At 40.1% G+C, this 21,752-nt stretch overlaps 4 non-coding genes across 4 annotated transcripts; all 4 read right to left on the reverse strand.

Moving 5' to 3' along the window:
- Positions 1-5,602: 5,602 nt before the first annotated feature.
- TRNAI-UAU (transfer RNA isoleucine (anticodon UAU)) lies at positions 5,603-5,697 on the reverse strand. Its single transcript has 2 exons — positions 5,660-5,697; positions 5,603-5,638 (listed from the first exon to the last, which is right to left on the reverse strand). It is a non-coding gene; the product is annotated as a tRNA-Ile (tRNA).
- Positions 5,698-7,995: 2,298 nt separating this feature from the next.
- On the reverse strand, positions 7,996-8,090 carry TRNAI-UAU (transfer RNA isoleucine (anticodon UAU)). Its single transcript has 2 exons — positions 8,053-8,090; positions 7,996-8,031 (listed from the first exon to the last, which is right to left on the reverse strand). It is a non-coding gene; the product is annotated as a tRNA-Ile (tRNA).
- Positions 8,091-10,398: 2,308 nt separating this feature from the next.
- TRNAI-UAU (transfer RNA isoleucine (anticodon UAU)) lies at positions 10,399-10,493 on the reverse strand. Its single transcript has 2 exons — positions 10,456-10,493; positions 10,399-10,434 (listed from the first exon to the last, which is right to left on the reverse strand). It is a non-coding gene; the product is annotated as a tRNA-Ile (tRNA).
- Positions 10,494-19,986: 9,493 nt separating this feature from the next.
- On the reverse strand, positions 19,987-20,081 carry TRNAI-UAU (transfer RNA isoleucine (anticodon UAU)). Its single transcript has 2 exons — positions 20,044-20,081; positions 19,987-20,022 (listed from the first exon to the last, which is right to left on the reverse strand). It is a non-coding gene; the product is annotated as a tRNA-Ile (tRNA).
- Between the last annotated feature and the right edge of the window lie 1,671 nt (positions 20,082-21,752).

Below are 21,752 nucleotides of genomic sequence, written 5' to 3' on the forward strand. Positions count from 1 at the left end.
TTTAATTTCTTTCCTCTCAAAACACTATAGCTCCCAGATACCTCGGCTCTCAGGAAAATGAGGTGAATCTTCAAAACCCCAGCCACCACTCACCATAAACTTCCTTTTCTCATGCTCTCTGTTCAAATGATACAACTTATCTTGTTCTTAAAGGGAAAGTGAATGCAGGCAGACTTGTATGATAGATTTGGTGACCTGGATTGGTTGGGGTGGATAAAGAAGGGAACCTGGTGCCTCAAGAAGTAGAATCAGGATGGGGATGAGGAAAAGAGAAATTGAGCAGGGACCACAATCACAGGTTAGAGAAATACGTGTCATGAATGAAATCATTTAAAAAAGTTGACTTCTAGCAGGCATTATTTTTCAAAAATGCAGACAAATTAAAAATGAATTTTGTATTAGAGGAACAATCACAGCACACAAGAGCTACAATCTACTTTAGAGGAATTTCATATTTGGCTAAGGCCTTTGTGTGATGATGCTATCCTTTTGTCATTTATATGAGTTATATTTTATTCAATTTGGTTGATCAACATTTTTTGCAGCTCTTCAATTTATGGCTATTCATGCGACTATACTGTTTTTATTATTCTTGTTATTTAGCAAATTTCTTTTTGAATACACTGATGTGAATGCATAGTTCACAAGTCAGCACATCATAAAACAGTGAAACGAATCGTCCCGAAGGCGATGTGCTCCTAGGGACCCGGAGGAGTCAGACAGGAACATTCTGAATAGAAGTAAATAATCTTTAGCAAGCGCCATCTTTAATCTGAGTTTAATTTTTCAATTCAGTGAAATGATTTAAAAAACATAATGCAGTTGCTCCAGGTGAGGCTCGAACTCACAACTTCAGCATGGCTCAGTGCAAGTACTGCTATATAAGTACTGCGCGCTAACCGATTGCACCACTGGACCTCACACATACCCCCAGCTTCCAACTGCGCCACCTAGAGGTGACTGAGTAGACGACAGGATCGTCATCAACATACCGTATGCAAGATCAGCTCACATGCAAACATGTTACCCTGATTACTACAATTACAGTGGAACCGGAAAAGATTCTATAATTGTCCTGTAACATAAAATTCAGTCTTTTGAAAACCACATTCAATTATATCTCGTCAGTTCCGACAAAGTCTAGGGGAATCTAATTGTTATGTCTCATAAGCACAAAGGAGGAATTTAGCCAGAAAATGATATGTTGGACCCAAGTTGGGGGAAGGTGGGTAGTTGGATATCTTACTTCAACTGTTTTCATTTTAGCTACAGACTATTCTCAACAGAGTACCTCGTGTGTACAAATGATTTAAATCCTGTTACAGGGTGGATGAAGTGGGAGAGTGGTTAAGGTGGCGGACTGCCCATACAGTGTGCTCTGCATGTGTGGATACAAATCCTACCATCGTCAAAGTCCGATCATGTTGGTTTTTGAAGGTCAGCACTGCTCCCAGTATAATTACGCTCTCTTTCGAGACACATCCAGAAATCGTTAGATGATCCCATCTGGCTAATCCATTGTAGCAAATACATTAAATAAAATAGAGGGTGTTGTGTTTATTAGAAAGTTAGTCGTTCATGGAGAGCCCAGAAGAATGTCTTTCCTTCAAGCATGGCCTTCTACTTAGTTTGGATATCTGGAAGGAATAGGATGCAGCTCCTACTACTAAAGTGTCAGCTGTTTGAAGAGCCATTTATTTATGTCTGCCCTGCACTGACATATCCCTTCTGATGAGTAGTTTCCTGTAAATGTCTCAGATTGCAGAGATACTAACTACTGATATCCATATCCTGAGTAATGTGAGTACTTTAATATTCTCCTAAGAATATAGAGTTTTGCCACCTTCCAAGAAAAGTGCCTTAAGAATGTAGTTTAATTTGTGCCTATATGTTGACATTCATAAGTACATAGGTTTCCACTCATACTCTGAAACTCACAGCTCGCCACCTTCTGCCTTAAGACTACATATGGCACTCTGAGATGTGGAAACTCTCCGGCTTTGTAGCTCAGTGGCAAAGCACTGATTTTTTAGAACCAGGGGACACGAGTTCAATCCTCATCAGGGTCTTCTGTTTATCTTTTAAATCTTAACTCTTTTCAAGTTATTTCACCTAGGAATCACACCTCGTTTTAAGCTTGCTTATTGTCAACGTTCCCTTTTCTGCTTTTATCTTAGCAAGAAGACTTGAATAATACCAGAGAACTACGACTCATTCGTCTCCCCTTCCGATTGCCTGACAAACGCTGTTCTCACCCTGCTAGGCAAAACCAGATAATAACTCAATGTTTACCGTCCCTTGAAAGGTTGAGCGAGTATCTGACCTCTCTTTCTGCTCAATCTGCTTCCACATAACGAGCGTTATAGGGCTCGAGCAGTGGCACCTTGGAGATTTTAATTTCTTTCCTCTCAAAACACTATAGCTCACAGATACCTTGGCTCTCAGGAAAATGAGGTGAATCCTCAAAACCCCAGCCACCACTCACCATAAACTTCCTTTTCTCATGCTCTCTGTTCAAATGATACAACTTATCTTGTACTTGAAGTGAAAGTGAATGCAGGCAGACTTGTTTCATAGATTTGGTGACCTTGATTGGTTGGGGTGGATAAAGAAGTGAACCTGGTGTCTCAAGAAGTAGAATCAGGATGGGGATGAGGAAAAGAGAAATTGAGCAGGGACCACAATCACAGGTTAGAGAAATACGTGTCATGAATGAAATCATTTTAAAAAGTTGACTTCTAGCAGGCATTATTTTTCAAAATTGCAGACAAATTAAAAATGAATTTTGTATTGGAGGAACAATCACAGCACACAAGAGCTACAATCTACTTTAGAGGAATAGCATATTTGGCTAAGGCCTTTGTGTGATGATGCTATCCTTTTTCCATTTATATGAGTTATATTTTATTCAATTTGGTTGATCAACATTTTTTGCAGCTCTTCAATTTATGGCTATTCATGCGACTATACTGTTTTTATTATTCTTGTTATTTATCAAATTTCTTTTTGAATACACTGATGTGAATGCATAGTTCACAAGTCAGCACATCATAATGCAGTGAAACGAACCGTACCGAAGGCGATGTGATCCTAGGGACCCGGAGGAGTCAGACAGGAAGATTCTGAATAGAAGTAAATAATCTTTAGCAAGCGCCATCTTTAATCTGAGTTTAATTTTTACTTTCAGTGAATTGATTTAAAAAAGATAATGCAGTTGCGCCAGGAACTCACAACCTCAGCATGGCTCAGTGCAAGTACTACTGTATAAGTACCGCGCGCTAAACGATTGCGCCACTGGAGCTCACACATACACCATGAGTCCAACTGCGTGACCTAGAGGTGACTCAGTAGACGAAAGGATCGTCATCAACATACCGTATGCAAGATCAGCTCACATGCAAACATGTTACCCTGATTACTACAATTACAGTGGAACCGGAAAAGATTCTATAATTGTCCTGTAACATAAAATTCAGTCTTTTGAAAACCACATTCAATTATATCTCGTCAGTTCCGACAAAGTCTAGGGGAATCTAATTGTTATGTCTCATAAGCACAAAGGAGGAATTTAGCCAGAAAATGATATGTTGGACCCAAGTTGGGGGAAGGTGGGTAGTTGGATATCTTAATTCAACTGTTTTCATTTTAGCTACAGACTAGTGTCAACAGAGTACCTCGTGTGTACAAATGCTTTAAATCCTGTTACAGGGTGGATGAAGTGGGTGAGTGGTTAAGGTGGTGGACTGCCCATACAGTGTGCTCTGCATGTGTGGATAAAAATCCCACCATCGTCAAAGTCCGATCATGTTGGTTTTTGAAGGTCAGCACTGCTCCCAGTATAATTACGCTCTCTTTCGAGACACATCCAGAAATCGTTAGATGATCCCATCTGGCTAATCCATTGTAGCAAATACATCAAATAAAATAGAGGGTGTTGTGTTTATTAGAAAGTTAGTCTTTCATGGAGAGCCCAGAAGAATGTCTTTCCTTCAAGCATGGCCTTCTACTTAGTTTGGATATCTGGAAGGAATAGAAAGCAGCTCTTACTACTAAAGTGTCAGCTGTTTGAAGAGCCATTTATTTATGTCTGCCCTGCACTGACATATCCCTTCTGATGAGCAGTTTCCTGTAAATGTCTCAGATTGCAGAGATACTAACTACTGATATCCATATCCTGAGAAATGTGAGTACTTTAATATTCTCCTAAGAATATAGAGTTTTGCCACCTTCCAAGAAAAGTGCCTTAAGAATGTAGTTTAATTTGTGCCTATATGTTGACATTCATAAGTACATAGGCTTCCACTCATACTCTGAAACTCACAGCTGGCCACATTCTGCCTTAAGACTACATATGGCACTCTGAGATATGGAAACCCTCCGGCTTTGTAGCTCAGTGGCAAAGCACTGATTGTTTAGAACCAGGGGACACGAGTTCAATCCTCATCAGGGTCTTCTGATTATCTTTTAAATCTTAACTCTTTTTTTCACTTAGGAATCACACCTCGTTTTAAGCTTGCTTATTGTCAACGTTCCCTTTTCTGCTTTTATCTTAGCAAGAAGACTTGAATAATACCAGAGAACTACGACTCATTCGTCTCCCCTTCCATTGCCTGACAAACGCCTGACAAACGCTGTTCTCACCCTGCTAGGCAAAACCAGATAATAACTCAATGTTTACCATCCCTTGGAAAGGTTGAGCGAGTATCTGACCTCTCTTTCTGCTCAATCTGCTTCCACATAACGAACGTTATAGGGCTCGAGCAGTGGCACCTTGGAGATTTTAATTTCTTTCCTCTCAAAACACTATAGCTCCCAGATACCTCGGCTCTCAGGAAAATGAGGTGAATCCTCAAAACCCCAGCCACCACTCACCATAAACTTCCTTTTCTCATGCTCTCTGTTTAAATGATACAACTTATCTTGTACTTAAAGTGAAAGTGAATGCAGGCAGACTTGTTTGATAGATTTGGTGACCTTGATTGGTTGGGGTGGATAAAGAAGTGAACCTGGTGTCTCAAGAAGTAGAATCAGGATGGGGATGAGGAAAAGAGAAATTGAGCATGGACCACAATCACAGGTTAGAGAAATACGTGTCATGAATGAAATCATTTTAAAAAGTTGACTTCTAGCAGGCATTATTTTTCAAAATTGCAGACAAATTAAAAATGAATTTTGTATTGGAGGAACAATCACAGCACACAAGAGCTACAATCTACTTTACAGGAATAGCATATTTGGCTAAGGCCTTTGTGTGATGATGCTATCCTTTTGCCATTTATATGAGTTATATTTTATTCAATTTGGTTGATCAACATTTTTTGCAGCTCTTCAATTTATGGCTATTCATGCGACTATACTGTTTTTATTATTCTTGTTATTTAGCAAATTTCTTTTTGAATACACTGATGTGAATGCATAGTTCACAAGTCAGCACATCATAATGCAGTGAAACGAATCGTCCCGAAGGCGATGTGATCCTAGGGACCCGGAGGAGTCAGACAGGAAGATTCTGAATAGAAGTGAATAATCTTTAGCAAGCGCCATCTTTAATCTGAGTTTAATTTTTCCTTTCAGTGAAATGATTTAAAAAAGATAATGCAGTTGCTCCAGGTGAGGCTCGAACTCACAACCTCGGAATGGCTCAGTGCAAGTACTGCTGTATAAGTACCGCGCGCTAACCGATTGCGCCACTGGAGCTCACACATACACCATGAGTCCAACTGCGCCACCTAGAGGTGACTTAGTAGACGACAGGATCGTCATCAACATACCGTATGCAAGATCAGCTCACATGCAAACATGTTACCCTGATTACTACAATTACAGTGGAACCGGAAAAGATTCTATAATTGTCCTGTAACATAAAATTCAGTCTTTTGAAAACCACATTCAATTATATCCTGTCAGTTCCGACAAAGTCTAGGGGAATCTAATTGTTATGTCTCATAAGCACAAAGGATGAATTTAGCCAGAAAATGATATGTTGGACCCAAGTTGGGGGAAGGTGGGTAGTTGGATATCTTACTTCAACTGTTTTCATTTTAGCTACAGACTAGTGTCAACAGAGTACCTCGTGTGTACAAATGCTTTAAATCCTGTTACAGGGTGGATGAAGTGGGTGAGTGGTTAAGGTGGCGGACTGCCCATACAGTGTGCTCTGCATGTGTGGATACAAATCCCACCATCGTCAAAGTCCGATCATGTTGGTTTTTGAAGGTCAGCACTGCTCCCAGTATAATTACGCTCTCTTTCGAGACACATCCAGAAATCGTTAGATGATCCCATCTGGCTAATCCATTGTAGCAAATACATTAAATAAAATAGAGGGTGTTGTGTTTATTAGAAAGTTAGTCGTTCATGGAGAGCCCAGAAGAATGTCTTTCCTTCAAGCATGGCCTTCTACTTAGTTTGGATATCTGGAAGGAATAGAAAGCAGCTCTTACTACTAAAGTGTCAGCTGTTTGAAGAGCCATTTATTTATGTCTGCCCTGCACTGACATATCCCTTCTGATGAGTAGTTTCCTGTAAATGTCTCAGATTGCAGAGATACTAACTACTGATATCCATATCCTGTGTAATGTGAGTTCTTTAATATTCTCCTAAGAATATAGAGTTTTGCCACCTTCCACGAAAAGTGCCTTAAGAATGTAGTTTAATGTGTGCCTATATGTTGACATTCATAAGTACATAGGTTTCCACTCATACTCTGAAACTCACAGCTGGCCGCATTCTGCCTTAAGACTACATATGGCACTCTGAGATATGGAAATCCTCCGGCTTTGTAGCTCAGTGGCAAAGCACGGATTTTTTGGAACCAGGGGACACGAGTTCAATCCTCATCAGGGTCTTCTGTTTATCTTTTAAATCTTAACTCTTTTCAAGTTATTTCACCTAGGAATCACACCTCGTTTTAAGCTTGCTTATTGTCAACGTTCCCTTTTCTGCTTTTATCTTAGCAAGAAGACTTGAATAATACCAGAGAACTACGACTCATTCGTCTCCCCTTCCGATTGCCTGACAAACGCTGTTCTCACCCTGCTAGGCAAAACCAGATAATAACTCAATGTTTACCGTCCCTTGGAAAGGTTGAGCGAGTATCTGACCTCTCTTTCTGCTCAATCTGCTTCCACATAACGAGCGTTATAGGGCTCGAGCAGTGGCACCTTGGAGATTTTAATTTCTTTCCTCTCAAAACACTATAGCTCCCAGATACCTCGGCTCTCAGGAAAATGAGGTGAATCCTCAAAACCCCAGCCACCACTCACCATAAACTTCCTTTTCTCATGCTCTCTGTTCAAATGATACAACTTATCTTGTACTTAAAGTGAAAGTGAATGCAGGCAGACTTGTTTGATAGATTTGGTGACCTTGATTGGTTGGGGTGGATAAAGAAGTGAACCTGGTGTCTCAAGAAGTAGAATCAGGATGGGGATGAGGAAAAGAGAAATTGAGCATGGACCACAATCACAGGTTAGAGAAATACGTGTCATGAATGAAATCATTTTAAAAAGTTGACTTCTAGCAGGCATTATTTTTCAAAATTGCAGACAAATTAAAAATGAATTTTGTATTGGAGGAACAATCACAGCACACAAGAGGTACAATCTACTTTAGAGGAATAGCATATTTGGCTAAGGCCTTTGTGTGATGATGCTATCCTTTTGCCATTTATATGAGTTATATTTTATTCAATTTGGTTGATCAACATTTTTTGCAGCTCTTCAATTTATGGCTATTCATGCGACTATACTGTTTTTATTATTCTTGTTATTTAGCAAATTTCTTTTTGAATACACTGATGTGAATGCATAGTTCACAAGTCAGCACATCATAATGCAGTGAAACGAATCGTCCCGAAGGCGATGTGATCCTAGGGACCCGGAGGAGTTAGACAGGAAGATTCTGAATAGAAGTAAATAATCTTTAGCAAGCGCCATCTTTAATCTGAGTTTAATTTTTCCTTTCATTGAAATGATTTAAAAAAGATAATGCAGTTGCTCCAGGTGAGGCTCGAACTCACAACCTCGGCATGGCTCAGTGCAAGTACTGCTGTATAAGTACCGCGCGCTAACCGATTGCGCCACTGGAGCTCACACATACACCATGAGTCCAACTGCGCCACCTAGAGGTGACTTAGTAGACGACAGGATCGTCATCAACATACCGTATGCAAGATCAGCTCACATGCAAACATGTTACCCTGATTACTACAATTACAGTGGAACCGGAAAAGATTCTATAATTGTCCTGTAACATAAAATTCAGTCTTTTGAAAACCACATTCAATTATATCTCGTCAGTTCCGACAAAGTCTAGGGGAATCTAATTGTTATGTCTCATAAGCACAAAGGAGGAATTTAGCCAGAAAATGATATATTGGACCCAAGTTGGGGGAAGGTGGGTAGTTGGATATCTTACTTCAACTGTTTTCATTTTAGCTACAGACTAGTGTCAACAGAGTACCTCGTGTGTACAAATGCTTTAAATCATGTTACAGGGTGGATGAAGTGGGTGAGTGGTTAAGGTGGCGGACTGCCCATACAGTGTGCTCTGCATGTGTGGATACAAATCCCACCATCGTCAAAGTCCGATCATGTTGGTTTTTGAAGGTCAGCACTGCTCCCAGTATAATTACGCTCTCTTTCGAGACACATCCAGAAATCGTTAGATGATCCCATCTGGCTAATCCATTGTAGCAAATACATTAAATAAAATAGAGGGTGTTGTGTTTATTAGAAAGTTAGTCTTTCATGGAGAGCCCAGAAGAATGTCTTTCCTTCAAGCATGGCCTTCTACTTAGTTTGGATATCTGGAAGGAATAGAAAGCAGCTCTTACTACTAAAGTGTCAGCTGTTTGAAGAGCCATTTATTTATGTCTGCCCTGCACTGACATATCCCTTCTGATGAGCAGTTTCCTGTAAATGTCTCAGATTGCAGAGATACTAACTACTGATATCCATATCCTGAGTAATGTGAGTACTTTAATATTCTCCTAAGAATATAGAGTTTTGCCACCTTCCAAGAAAAGTGCCTTAAGAAGGTAGTTTAATTTGTGCCTATATGTTGACATTCATAAGTACATAGGCTTCCACTCATACTCTGAAAGTCACAGCTGGCCACATTCTGCCTTAAGACTACATATGGCACTCTGAGATCGGAAACCGTCTGGCTTTGTAGCTCAGTGGCAAAGCACTAATTTTTTGGAACCAGGGGACACGAGTTCAATCCTCATCAGGGTCTTCTGTTTATCTTTTAAATCTTAACTCTTTTCAAGTTATTTCACCTAGGAATCACACCTCGTTTTAAGCTTGCTTATTGTCAACGTTCCCTTTTCTACTTTTATCTTAGCAAGAAGACTTGAATAATACCAGAGAACTACGACTCATTCGTCTCCCCTTCCGATTGCCTGACAAACGCCTGACAAACGCTGTTCTCACCCTGCTAGGCAAAACCAGATAATAACTCAATGTTTACCGTCCCTTGGAAAGGTTGAGCGAGTATCTGACCTCTCTTTCTGCTCAATCTGCTTCCACATAACGAGCGTTATAGGGCTCGAGCAGTGGCACCTTGGAGATTTTAATTTATTTCCTCTCAAAACACTATAGCTCCCAGATACCTCGGCTCTCAGGAAAATGAGGTGAATCCTCAAAACCCCAGCCACCACTCACCATAAACATCCTTTTCTCATGCTCTCTGTTCAAATGATACAACTTATCTTGTACTTAAAGTGAAAGTGAATGCAGGCAGACTTGTTTGATAGATTTGGTGACCTTGATTGGTTGGGGTGGATAAAGAAGTGAACCTGGTGTCTCAAGAAGTAGAATCAGGATGGGGATGAGGAAAAGAGAAATTGAGCATGGACCACAATCACAGGTTAGAGAAATACGTGTCATGAATGAAATCATTTTAAAAAGTTGACTTCTAGCAGGCATTATTTTTCAAAATTGCAGACAAATTAAAAATGAATTTTGTATTGGAGGAACAATCACAGCACACAAGAGGTACAATCTACTTTAGAGGAATAGCATATTTGGCTAAGGCCTTTGTGTGATGATGCTATCCTTTTGCCATTTATATGAGTTATATTTTATTCAATTTGGTTGATCAACATTTTTTGCAGCTCTTCAATTTATGGCTATTCATGCGACTATACTGTTTTTATTATTCTTGTTATTTAGCAAATTTCTTTTTGAATACACTGATGTGAATGCATAGTTCACAAGTCAGCACATCATAATGCAGTGAAACGAATCGTCCCGAAGGTGATGTGATCCTAGGGACCCGGAGGAGTTAGACAGGAAGATTCTGAATAGAAGTAAATAATCTTTAGCAAGCGCCATCTTTAATCTGAGTTTAATTTTTCCTTTCATTGAAATGATTTAAAAAAGTTAATGCAGTTGCTCCAGGTGAGGCTCGAACTCACAACCTCGGCATGGCTCAGTGCAAGTACTGCTGTATAAGTACGGCGCGCTAACCGATTGCGCCACTGGAGCTCACACATACACCATGAGTCCAACTGCGCCACCTAGAGGTGACTTAGTAGACGACAGGATCGTCATCAACATACCGTATGCAAGATCAGCTCACATGCAAACATGTTACCCTGATTACTACAATTACAGTGGAACCGGAAAAGATTCTATAATTGTCCTGTAACATAAAATTCAGTCTTTTGAAAACCACATTCAATTATATCTCGTCAGTTCCGACAAAGTCTAGGGGAATCTAATTGTTATGTCTCATAAGCACAAAGGAGGAATTTAGCCAGAAAATGATATGTTGGACCCAAGTTGGGGGAAGGTGGGTAGTTGGATATCTTACTTCAACTGTTTTCATTTTAGCTACAGACTAGTGTCAACAGAGTACCTCATGTGTACAAATGCTTTAAATCCTGTTACAGTGTGGATGAAGTGGGTGAGTGGTTAAGGTGGCGGACTGCCCATACAGTGTGCTCTGCATGTGTGGATACAAATCCCACCATCGTCAAAGTCCGATCATGTTGGTTTTTGAAGGTCAGCACTGCTCCCAGTATAATCACGCTCTCTTTCGAGACACATCCAGAAATCGTTAGATGATCCCATCTGGCTAATCCATTGTAGCAAATACATTAAATAAAATAGAGGGTGTTGTGTTTATTAGAAAGTTAGTCTTTCATGGAGAGCCCAGAAGAATGTCTTTCCTTCAAGCATGGCCTTCTACTTAGTTTGGATATCTGGAAGGAATAGAAAGCAGCTCTTACTACTAAAGTGTCAGCTGTTTGAAGAGCCATTTATTTATGTCTGCCCTGCACTGACATATCCCTTCTGATGAGTAGTTTCCTGTAAATGTCTCAGATTGCAGAGATACTAACTACTGATATCCATATCCTGAGTAATGTGAGTTCTTTAATATTCTCCTAAGAATATAGAGTTTTGCCACCTTCCACGAAAAGTGCCTTAAGAATGTAGTTTAATGTGTGCCTATATGTTGACATTCATAAGTACATAGGTTTCCACTCATACTCTGAAACTCACAGCTGGCCGCATTCTGCCTTAAGACTACATATGGCACTCTGAGATATGGAAATCCTCCGGCTTTGTAGCTCAGTGGCAAAGCACGGATTTTTTGGAACCAGGGGACACGAGTTCAATCCTCATCAGGATCTTCTGTTTATCTTTTAAATCTTAACTCTTTTCAAGTTATTTCACCTAGGAATCACACCTCGTTTTAAGCTTGCTTATTGTCAACGTTCCCTTTTCTACTTTTATCTTAGCAAGAAGACTTGAATAATACCAGAGAACTACGACTCATTCGTCTCCCCTTCCGATTGCCTGACAAACGCCTGACAAACGCTGTTCTCACCCTGCTAGGCAAAACCAGATAATAACTCAATGTTTACCGTCCCTTGGAAAGGTTGAGCGAGTATCTGACCTCTCTTTCTGCTCAATCTGCTTCCATATAACGAGCGTTATAGAGCTCGAGCAGTGGCACCTTGGAGATTTTAATTTCTTTCCTCTCAAAACACTATAGCTCCCAGATACCTCGGCTCTCAGGAAAATGAGGTGAATCTTCAAAACCCCAGCCACCACTCACCATAAACTTCCTTTTCTCATGCTCTCTGTTCAAATGATACAACTTATCTTGTACTTAAAGGGAAAGTGAATGCAGGCAGACTTGTATGATAGATTTGGTGACCTGGATTGGTTGGGGTGGATAAAGAAGGGAACCTGGTGCCTCAAGAAGTAGAATCAGGATGGGGATGAGGAAAAGTGAAATTGAGCAGGGACCACAATCACAGGTTAGAGAAATACGTGTCATGAATGAAATCATTTAAAAAAGTTGACTTCTAGCAGGCATTATTTTTCAAAAATGCAGACAAATTAAAAATGAATTTTGTATGAGAGGAACAATCACAGCACACAAGAGCTACAATCTACTTTAGAGGAATTTCATATTTGGCTAAGGCCTTTGTGTGATGATGCTATCCTTTTGTTTTTTATATGAGTTATATTTTATTCAATTTGGTTGATCAACATTTTTTGCAGCTCTTCAATTTATGGCTATTCATGCGACTATACTGTTTTTATTATTCTTGTTATTTAGCAAATTTCTTTTTGAATACACTGATGTGAAAGCATAGTTCACAAGTCAGCACATCATAATACAGTGAAACGAATCGTCCCGAAGGCGATGTGCTCCTAGGGACCCGGAGGAGTCAGACAGGAACATTCTGAATAGAAGTAAATAATCTTTAGCAAGCGCCATCTTTAATCTGAGTTTCATTTTTCAATTCAGTGAAATGATTTAAAAAACATAATGCAGTTGCGCCAGGTGAGGCTCGAACTCACAACTTCAGAATGGCTCAGTGCAAGTACTGCTATATAAGTACTGCGCGCTAACCGATTGCACCACTGGACCTCACACATACCCCCAGCTTCCAACTGCGCCACCTAGAGGTGACTGAGTAGACGACAGGATCGTCATCAACATACCGTATGCAAGATCAGCTCACATGCAAACATGTTACCCTGATTACTACAATTACAGTGGAACCGGAAAAGATTCTATAATTGTCCTGTAACATAAAATTCAGTCTTTTGAAAACCACATTCAATTATATCTCGTCAGTTCCGACAAAGTCTAGGGGAATCTAATTGTTATGTCTCATAAGCACAAAGGAGGAATTTAGCCAGAAAATGATATGTTGGACCCAAGTTGGGGGAAGGTGGGTAGTTGGATATCTTACTTCAACTGTTTTCATTTTAGCTACAGACTATTGTCAACAGAGTACCTCGTGTGTACAAATGATTTAAATCCTGTTACAGGGTGAATGAAGTGGGTGAGTGGTTAAGGTGGCGGACTGCCCATACAGTGTGCTCTGCATGTGTGGATACAAATCCCACCATCGTCAAAGTGCGATCATGTTGGTTTTTGAAGGTCAGCACTGCTCCCAGTATAATTACGCTCTCTTTCGAGACACATCCAGAAATCGTTAGATGATCCCATCTGGCTAATCCATTGTAGCAAATACATTAAATAAAATAGAGGGTGTTGTGTTTATTAGAAAGTTAGTCTTTCATGGAGAGCCCAGAAGAATGTCTTTCCTTCAAGCATGGCCTTCTACTTAGTTTGGATATCTGGAAGGAATAGAAAGCAGCTCTTACTACTAAAGTGTCAGCTGTTTGAAGAGCCATTTATTTATGTCTGCCCTGCACTGACATATCCCTTCTGATGAGTAGTTTCCTGTAAATGTCTCAGATTGCAGAGATACTAACTACTGATATCCATATCCTGAGTAATGTGAGTTCTTTAATATTCTCCTAAGAATATAGAGTTTTGCCACCTTCCACGAAAAGTGCCTTAAGAATGTAGTTTAATGTGTGCCTATATGTTGACATTCATAAGTACATAGGTTTCCACTCATACTCTGAAACTCACAGCTGGCCACATTCTGCCTTAAGACTACATATGGCACTCTGAGGTATGGAAATCCTCCGGCTTTGTAGCTCAGTGGCAAAGCACGGATTTTTTGGAACCAGGGGACACGAGTTCAATCCTCATCAGGGTCTTCTGTTTATCTTTTAAATCTTAACTCTTTTCAAGTTATTTCACCTAGGAATCACACCTCGTTTTAAGCTTGCTTATTGTCAACGTTCCCTTTTCTGCTTTTATCTTAGCAAGAAGACTTGAATAATACCAGAGAACTACGACTCATTCGTCTCCCCTTCCGATTGCCTGACAAACGCCTGACAAACGCTGTTCTCACCCTGCTAGGCAAAACCAGATAATAACTCAATGTTTACCGTCCCTTGGAAAGGTTGAGCGAGTACTCTGACCTCTCTTTCTGCTCAATCTGCTTCCATATAACGAGCGTTATAGAGCTCGAGCAGTGGCACCTTGGAGATTTTAATTTCTTTCCTCTCAAAACACTATAGCTCCCAGATACCTCGGCTCTCAGGAAAATGAGGTGAATCTTCAAAACCCCAGCCACCACTCACCATAAACTTCCTTTTCTCATGCTCTCTGTTCAAATGATACAACTTATCTTGTACTTAAAGGGAAAGTGAATGCAGGCAGACTTGTATGATAGATTTGGTGACCTGGATTGGTTGGGGTGGATAAAGAAGGGAACCTGGTGCCTCAAGAAGTAGAATCAGGATGGGGATGAGGAAAAGAGAAATTGAGCAGGGACCACAATCACAGGTTAGAGAAATACGTGTCATGAATGAAATCATTTAAAAAAGTTGACTTCTAGCAGGCATTATTTTTCAAAAATGCAGACAAATTAAAAATGAATTTTGTATTAGAGGAACAATCACAGCACACAAGAGCTACAATCTACTTTAGAGGAATTTCATATTTGGCTAAGGCCTTTGTGTGATGATGCTATCCTTTTGTCATTTATATGAGTTATATTTTATTCAATTTGGTTGATCAACATTTTTTGCAGCTCTTCAATTTATGGCTATTCATGCGACTATACTGTTTTTATTATTCTTGTTATTTAGCAAATTTCTTTTTGAATACACTGATGTGAATGCATAGTTCACAAGTCAGCACATCATAATACAGTGAAACGAATCGTCCCGAAGGCGATGTGCTCCTAGGGACCCGGAGGAGTCAGACAGGAACATTCTGAATAGAAGTAAATAATCTTTAGCAAGCGCCATCTTTAATCTGAGTTTAATTTTTCAATTCAGTGAAATGATTTAAAAAACATAATGCAGTTGCTCCAGGTGAGGCTCGAACTCACAACTTCAGCATGGCTCAGTGCAAGTACTGCTACATAAGTACTGCGCGCTAACCGATTGCACCACTGGACCTCACACATACCTCCAGCTTCCAACTGCGCCACCTAGAGGTGACTGAGTAGACGACAGGATCGTCATCAACATACCGTATGCAAGATCAGCTCACATGCAAACATGTTACCCTGATTACTACAATTACAGTGGAACCGGAAAAGATTCTATAATTGTCCTGTAACATAAAATTCAGTCTTTTGAAAACCACATTCAATTATATCTCGTCAGTTCCGACAAAGTCTAGGGGAATCTAATTGTTATGTCTCATAAGCACAAAGGAGGAATTTAGCCAGAAAATGATATGTTGGACCCAAGTTGGGGGAAGGTGGGTAGTTGGATATCTTACTTCAACTGTTTTCATTTTAGCTACAGACTATTCTCAACAGAGTACCTCGTGTGTACAAATGATTTAAATCCTGTTACAGGGTGGATGAAGTGGGTGAGTGGTTAAGGTGGCGGACTGCCCATACAGTGTGCTCTGCATGTGTGGATACAAATCCTACCATCGTCAAAGTCCGATCATGTTGGTTTTTGAAGGTCTGCACTGCTCCCAGTATAATTACGCTCTCTTTCGAGACACATCCAGAAATCGTTAGATGATCCCATCTGGCTAATCCATTGTAGCAAATACATTAAATAAAATAGAGGGTGTTGTGTTTATTAGAAAGTTAGTCGTTCATGGAGAGCCCAGAAGAATGTCTTTCCTTCAAGCATGGCCTTCTACTTAGTTTGGATATCTGGAAGGAATAGGATGCAGCTCCTACTACTAAAGTGTCAGCTGTTTGAAGAGCCATTTATTTATGTCTGCCCTGCACTGACATATCCCTTCTGATGAGTAGTTTCCTGTAAATGTCTCAGATTGCAGAGATACTAACTACTGATATCCATATCCTGAGTAATGTGAGTACTTTAATATTCTCCTAAGAATATAGAGTTTTGCCACCTTCCAAGAAAAGTGCCTTAAGAATGTAGTTTAATTTGTGCCTATATGTTGACATTCATAAGTACATAGGTTTCCACTCATACTCTGAAACTCACAGCTCGCCACCTTCTGCCTTAAGACTACATATGGCACTCTGAGATGTGGAAACTCTCCTGCTTTGTAGCTCAGTGGCAAAGCACTGATTTTTTAGAACCAGGGGACACGAGTTCAATCCTCATCAGGGTCTTCTGTTTATCTTTTAAATCTTAACTCTTTTCAAGTTATTTCACCTAGGAATCACACCTCGTTTTAAGCTTGCTTATTGTCAACGTTCCCTTTTCTGCTTTTATCTTAGCAAGAAGACTTGAATAATACCAGAGAACTACGACTCATTCGTCTCCCCTTCCGATTGCCTGACAAACGCTGTTCTCACCCTGCTAGGCAAAACCAGATAATAACTCAATGTTTACCGTCCCTTGAAAGGTTGAGCGAGTATCTGACCTCTCTTTCTGCTCAATCTGCTTCCACATAACGAGCGTTATAGGGCTCGAGCAGTGGCACCTTGGAGATTTTAATTTCTTTCCTCTCAAAACACTATAGCTCACAGATACCTTGGCTCTCAGGAAAATGAGGTGAATCCTCAAAACCCCAGCCACCACTCACCATAAACTTCCTTTTCTCATGCTCTCTGTTCAAATGATACAACTTATCTTGTACTTGAAGTGAAAGTGAATGCAGGCAGACTTGTTTCATAGATTTGGTGACCTTGATTGGTTGGGGTGGATAAAGAAGTGAACCTGGTGTCTCAAGAAGTAGAATCAGGATGGGGATGAGGAAAAGAGAAATTGAGCAGGGACCACAATCACAGGTTAGAGAAATACGTGTCATGAATGAAATCATTTTAAAAAGTTGACTTCTAGCAGGCATTATTTTTCAAAATTGCAGACAAATTAAAAATGAATTTTGTATTGGAGGAACAATCACAGCACACAAGAGCTACAATCTACTTTAGAGGAATAGCATATTTGGCTAAGGCCTTTGTGTGATGATGCTATCCTTTTTCCATTTATATGAGTTATATTTTATTCAATTTGGTTGATCAACATTTTTTGCAGCTCTTCAATTTATGGCTATTCATGCGACTATACTGTTTTTATTATTCTTGTTATTTATCAAATTTCTTTTTGAATACACTGATGTGAATGCATAGTTCACAAGTCAGCACATCATAATGCAGTGAAACGAACCGTACTGAAGGCGATGTGATCCTAGGGACCCGGAGGAGTCAGACAGGAAGATTCTGAATAGAAGTAAATAATCTTTAGCAAGCGCCATCTTTAATCTGAGTTTAATTTTTACTTTCAGTGAAATGATTTAAAAAAGATAATGCAGTTGCGCCAGGAACTCACAACCTCAGCATGGCTCAGTGCAAGTACTACTGTATAAGTACCGCGCGCTAACCGATTGCGCCACTGGAGCTCACACATACACCATGAGTCCAACTGCGTGACCTAGAGGTGACTCAGTAGACGACAGGATCGTCATCAACATACCGTATGCAAGATCAGCTCACATGCAAACATGTTACCCTGATTACTACAATTACAGTGGAACCGGAAAAGATTCTATAATTGTCCTGTAACATAAAATTCAGTCTTTTGAAAACCACATTCAATTATATCTCGTCAGTTCCGACAAAGTCTAGGGGAATCTAATTGTTATGTCTCATAAGCACAAAGGAGGAATTTAGCCAGAAAATGATATGTTGGACCCAAGTTGGGGGAAGGTGGGTAGTTGGATATCTTAATTCAACTGTTTTCATTTTAGCTACAGACTAGTGTCAACAGAGTACCTCGTGTGTACAAATGCTTTAAATCCTGTTACAGGGTGGATGAAGTGGGTGAGTGGTTAAGGTGGTGGACTGCCCATACAGTGTGCTCTGCATGTGTGGATAAAAATCCCACCATCGTCAAAGTCCGATCATGTTGGTTTTTGAAGGTCAGCACTGCTCCCAGTATAATTACGCTCTCTTTCGAGACACATCCAGAAATCGTTAGATGATCCCATCTGGCTAATCCATTGTAGCAAATACATCAAATAAAATAGAGGGTGTTGTGTTTATTAGAAAGTTAGTCTTTCATGGAGAGCCCAGAAGAATGTCTTTCCTTCAAGCATGGCCTTCTACTTAGTTTGGATATCTGGAAGGAATAGAAAGCAGCTCTTACTACTAAAGTGTCAGCTGTTTGAAGAGCCATTTATTTATGTCTGCCCTGCACTGACATATCCCTTCTGATGAGCAGTTTCCTGTAAATGTCTCAGATTGCAGAGATACTAACTACTGATATCCATATCCTGAGTAATGTGAGTACTTTAATATTCTCCTAAGAATATAGAGTTTTGCCACCTTCCAAGAAAAGTGCCTTAAGAATGTAGTTTAATTTGTGCCTATATGTTGACATTCATAAGTACATAGGCTTCCACTCATACTCTGAAACTCACAGCTGGCCACATTCTGCCTTAAGACTACATATGGCACTCTGAGATATGGAAACCCTCCGGCTTTGTAGCTCTGTGGCAAAGCACTGATTGTTTAGAACCAGGGGACACGAGTTCAATCCTCATCAGGGTCTTCTGATTATCTTTTAAATCTTAACTCTTTTTTTCACTTAGGAATCACACCTCGTTTTAAGCTTGCTTATTGTCAACGTTCCCTTTTCTGCTTTTATCTTAGCAAGAAGACTTGAATAATACCAGAGAACTACGACTCATTCGTCTCCCCTTCCATTGCCTGACAAACGCCTGACAAACGCTGTTCTCACCCTGCTAGGCAAAACCAGATAATAACTCAATGTTTACCGTCCCTTGGAAAGGTTGAGCGAGTATCTGACCTCTCTTTCTGCTCAATCTGCTTCCACATAACGAACGTTATAGGGCTCGAGCAGTGGCACCTTGGAGATTTTAATTTCTTTCCTCTCAAAACACTATAGCTCCCAGATACCTCGGCTCTCAGGAAAATGAGGTGAATCCTCAAAACCCCAGCCACCACTCACCATAAACTTCCTTTTCTCATGCTCTCTGTTTAAATGATACAACTTATCTTGTACTTAAAGTGAAAGTGAATGCAGGCAGACTTGTTTGATAGATTTGGTGACCTTGATTGGTTGGGGTGGATAAAGAAGTGAACCTGGTGTCTCAAGAAGTAGAATCAGGATGGGGATGAGGAAAAGAGAAATTGAGCATGGACCACAATCACAGGTTAGAGAAATACGTGTCATGAATGAAATCATTTTAAAAAGTTGACTTCTAGCAGGCATTATTTTTCAAAATTGCAGACAAATTAAAAATGAATTTTGTATTGGAGGAACAATCACAGCACACAAGAGGTACAATCTACTTTAGAGGAATAGCATATTTGGCTAAGGCCTTTGTGTGATGATGCTATCCTTTTGCCATTTATATGAGTTATATTTTATTCAATTTGGTTGATCAACATTTTTTGCAGCTCTTCAATTTATGGCTATTCATGCGACTATACTGTTTTTATTATTCTTGTTATTTAGCAAATTTCTTTTTGAATACACTGATGTGAATGCATAGTTCACAAGTCAGCACATCATAATGCAGTGAAACGAATCGTCCCGAAGGCGATGTGATCCTAGGGACCCGGAGGAGTCAGACAGGAAGATTCTGAATAGAAGTGAATAATCTTTAGCAAGCGCCATCTTTAATCTGAGTTTAATTTTTCCTTTCAGTGAAATGATTTAAAAAAGATAATGCAGTTGCTCCAGGTGAGGCTCGAACTCACAACCTCGGAATGGCTCAGTGCAAGTACTGCTGTATAAGTACCGCGCGCTAACCGATTGCGCCACTGGAGCTCACACATACACCATGAGTCCAACTGCGCCACCTAGAGGTGACTTAGTAGACGACAGGATCGTCATCAACATACCGTATGCAAGATCAGCTCACATGCAAACATGTTACCCTGATTACTACAATTACAGTGGAACCGGAAAAGATTCTATAATTGTCCTGTAACATAAAATTCAGTCTTTTGAAAACCACATTCAATTATATCCTGTCAGTTCCGACAAAGTCTAGGGGAATCTAATTGTTATGTCTCATAAGCACAAAGGAGGAATTTAGCCAGAAAATGATATGTTGGACCCAAGTTGGGGGAAGGTGGGTAGTTGGATATCTTACTTCAACTGTTTTCATTTTAGCTACAGACTAGTGTCAACAGAGTACCTCGTGTGTACAAATGCTTTAAATCCTGTTACAGGGTGGATGAAGTGGGTGAGTGGTTAAGGTGGCGGACTGCCCATACAGTGTGCTCTGCATGTGTGGATACAAATCCCACCATCGTCAAAGTCCGATCATGTTGGTTTTTGAAGGTCAGCACTGCTCCCAGTATAATTACGCTCTCTTTCGAGACACATCCAGAAATCGTTAGATGATCCCATCTGGCTAATCCATTGTAGCAAATACATTAAATAAAATAGAGGGTGTTGTGTTTATTAGAAAGTTAGTCTTTCATGGAGAGCCCAGAAGAATGTCTTTCCTTCAAGCATGGCCTTCTACTTAGTTTGGATATCTGGAAGGAATAGAAAGCAGCTCTTACTTCTAAAGTGTCAGCTGTTTGAAGAGCCATTTATTTATGTCTGCCCTGCACTGACATATCCCTTCTGATGAGTAGTTTCCTGTAAATGTCTCAGATTGCAGAGATACTAACTACTGATATCCATATCCTGAGTAATGTGAGTTCTTTAATATTCTCCTAAGAATATAGAGTTTTGCCACCTTCCACGAAAAGTGCCTTAAGAATGTAGTTTAATGTGTGCCTATATGTTGACATTCATAAGTACATAGGTTTCCACTCATACTCTGAAACTCACAGCTGGCCACATTCTGCCTTAAGACTACATATGGCACTCTGAGATATGGAAATCCTCCGGCTTTGTAGCTCAGTGGCAAAGCACGGATTTTTTGGAACCAGGGGACACGAGTTCAATCCTCATCAGGATCTTCTGTTTATCTTTTAAATCTTAACTCTTTTCAAGTTATTTCACCTAGGAATCACACCTCGTTTTAAGCTTGCTTATTGTCAACGTTCCCTTTTCTGCTTTTATCTTAGCAAGAAGACTTGAATAATACCAGAGAACTACGACTCATTCGTCTCCCCTTCCGATTGCCTGACAAACGCCTGACAAACGCTGTTCTCACCCTGCTAGGCAAAACCAGATAATAACTCAATGTTTACCGTCCCTTGGAAAGGTTGAGCGAGTATCTGACCTCTCTTTCTGCTCAATCTGCTTCCACATAACGAGCGTTATAGGGCTCGAGCAGTGGCACCTTGGAGATTTTAATTTCTTTCCTCTCAAAACACTATAGCTCCCAGATACCTCGGCTCTCAGGAAAATGAGGTGAATCCTCAAAACCCCAGCCACCACTCACCATAAACTTCCTTTTCTCATGCTCTCTGTTCAAATGATACAACTTATCTTGTACTTAAAGTGAAAGTGAATGCAGGCAGACTTGTTTGATAG

Source organism: Pleurodeles waltl, chromosome 6 (genome assembly GCF_031143425.1).
Source record: "Pleurodeles waltl isolate 20211129_DDA chromosome 6, aPleWal1.hap1.20221129, whole genome shotgun sequence".
Classification (NCBI taxonomy): domain Eukaryota; kingdom Metazoa; phylum Chordata; class Amphibia; order Caudata; family Salamandridae; genus Pleurodeles; species Pleurodeles waltl.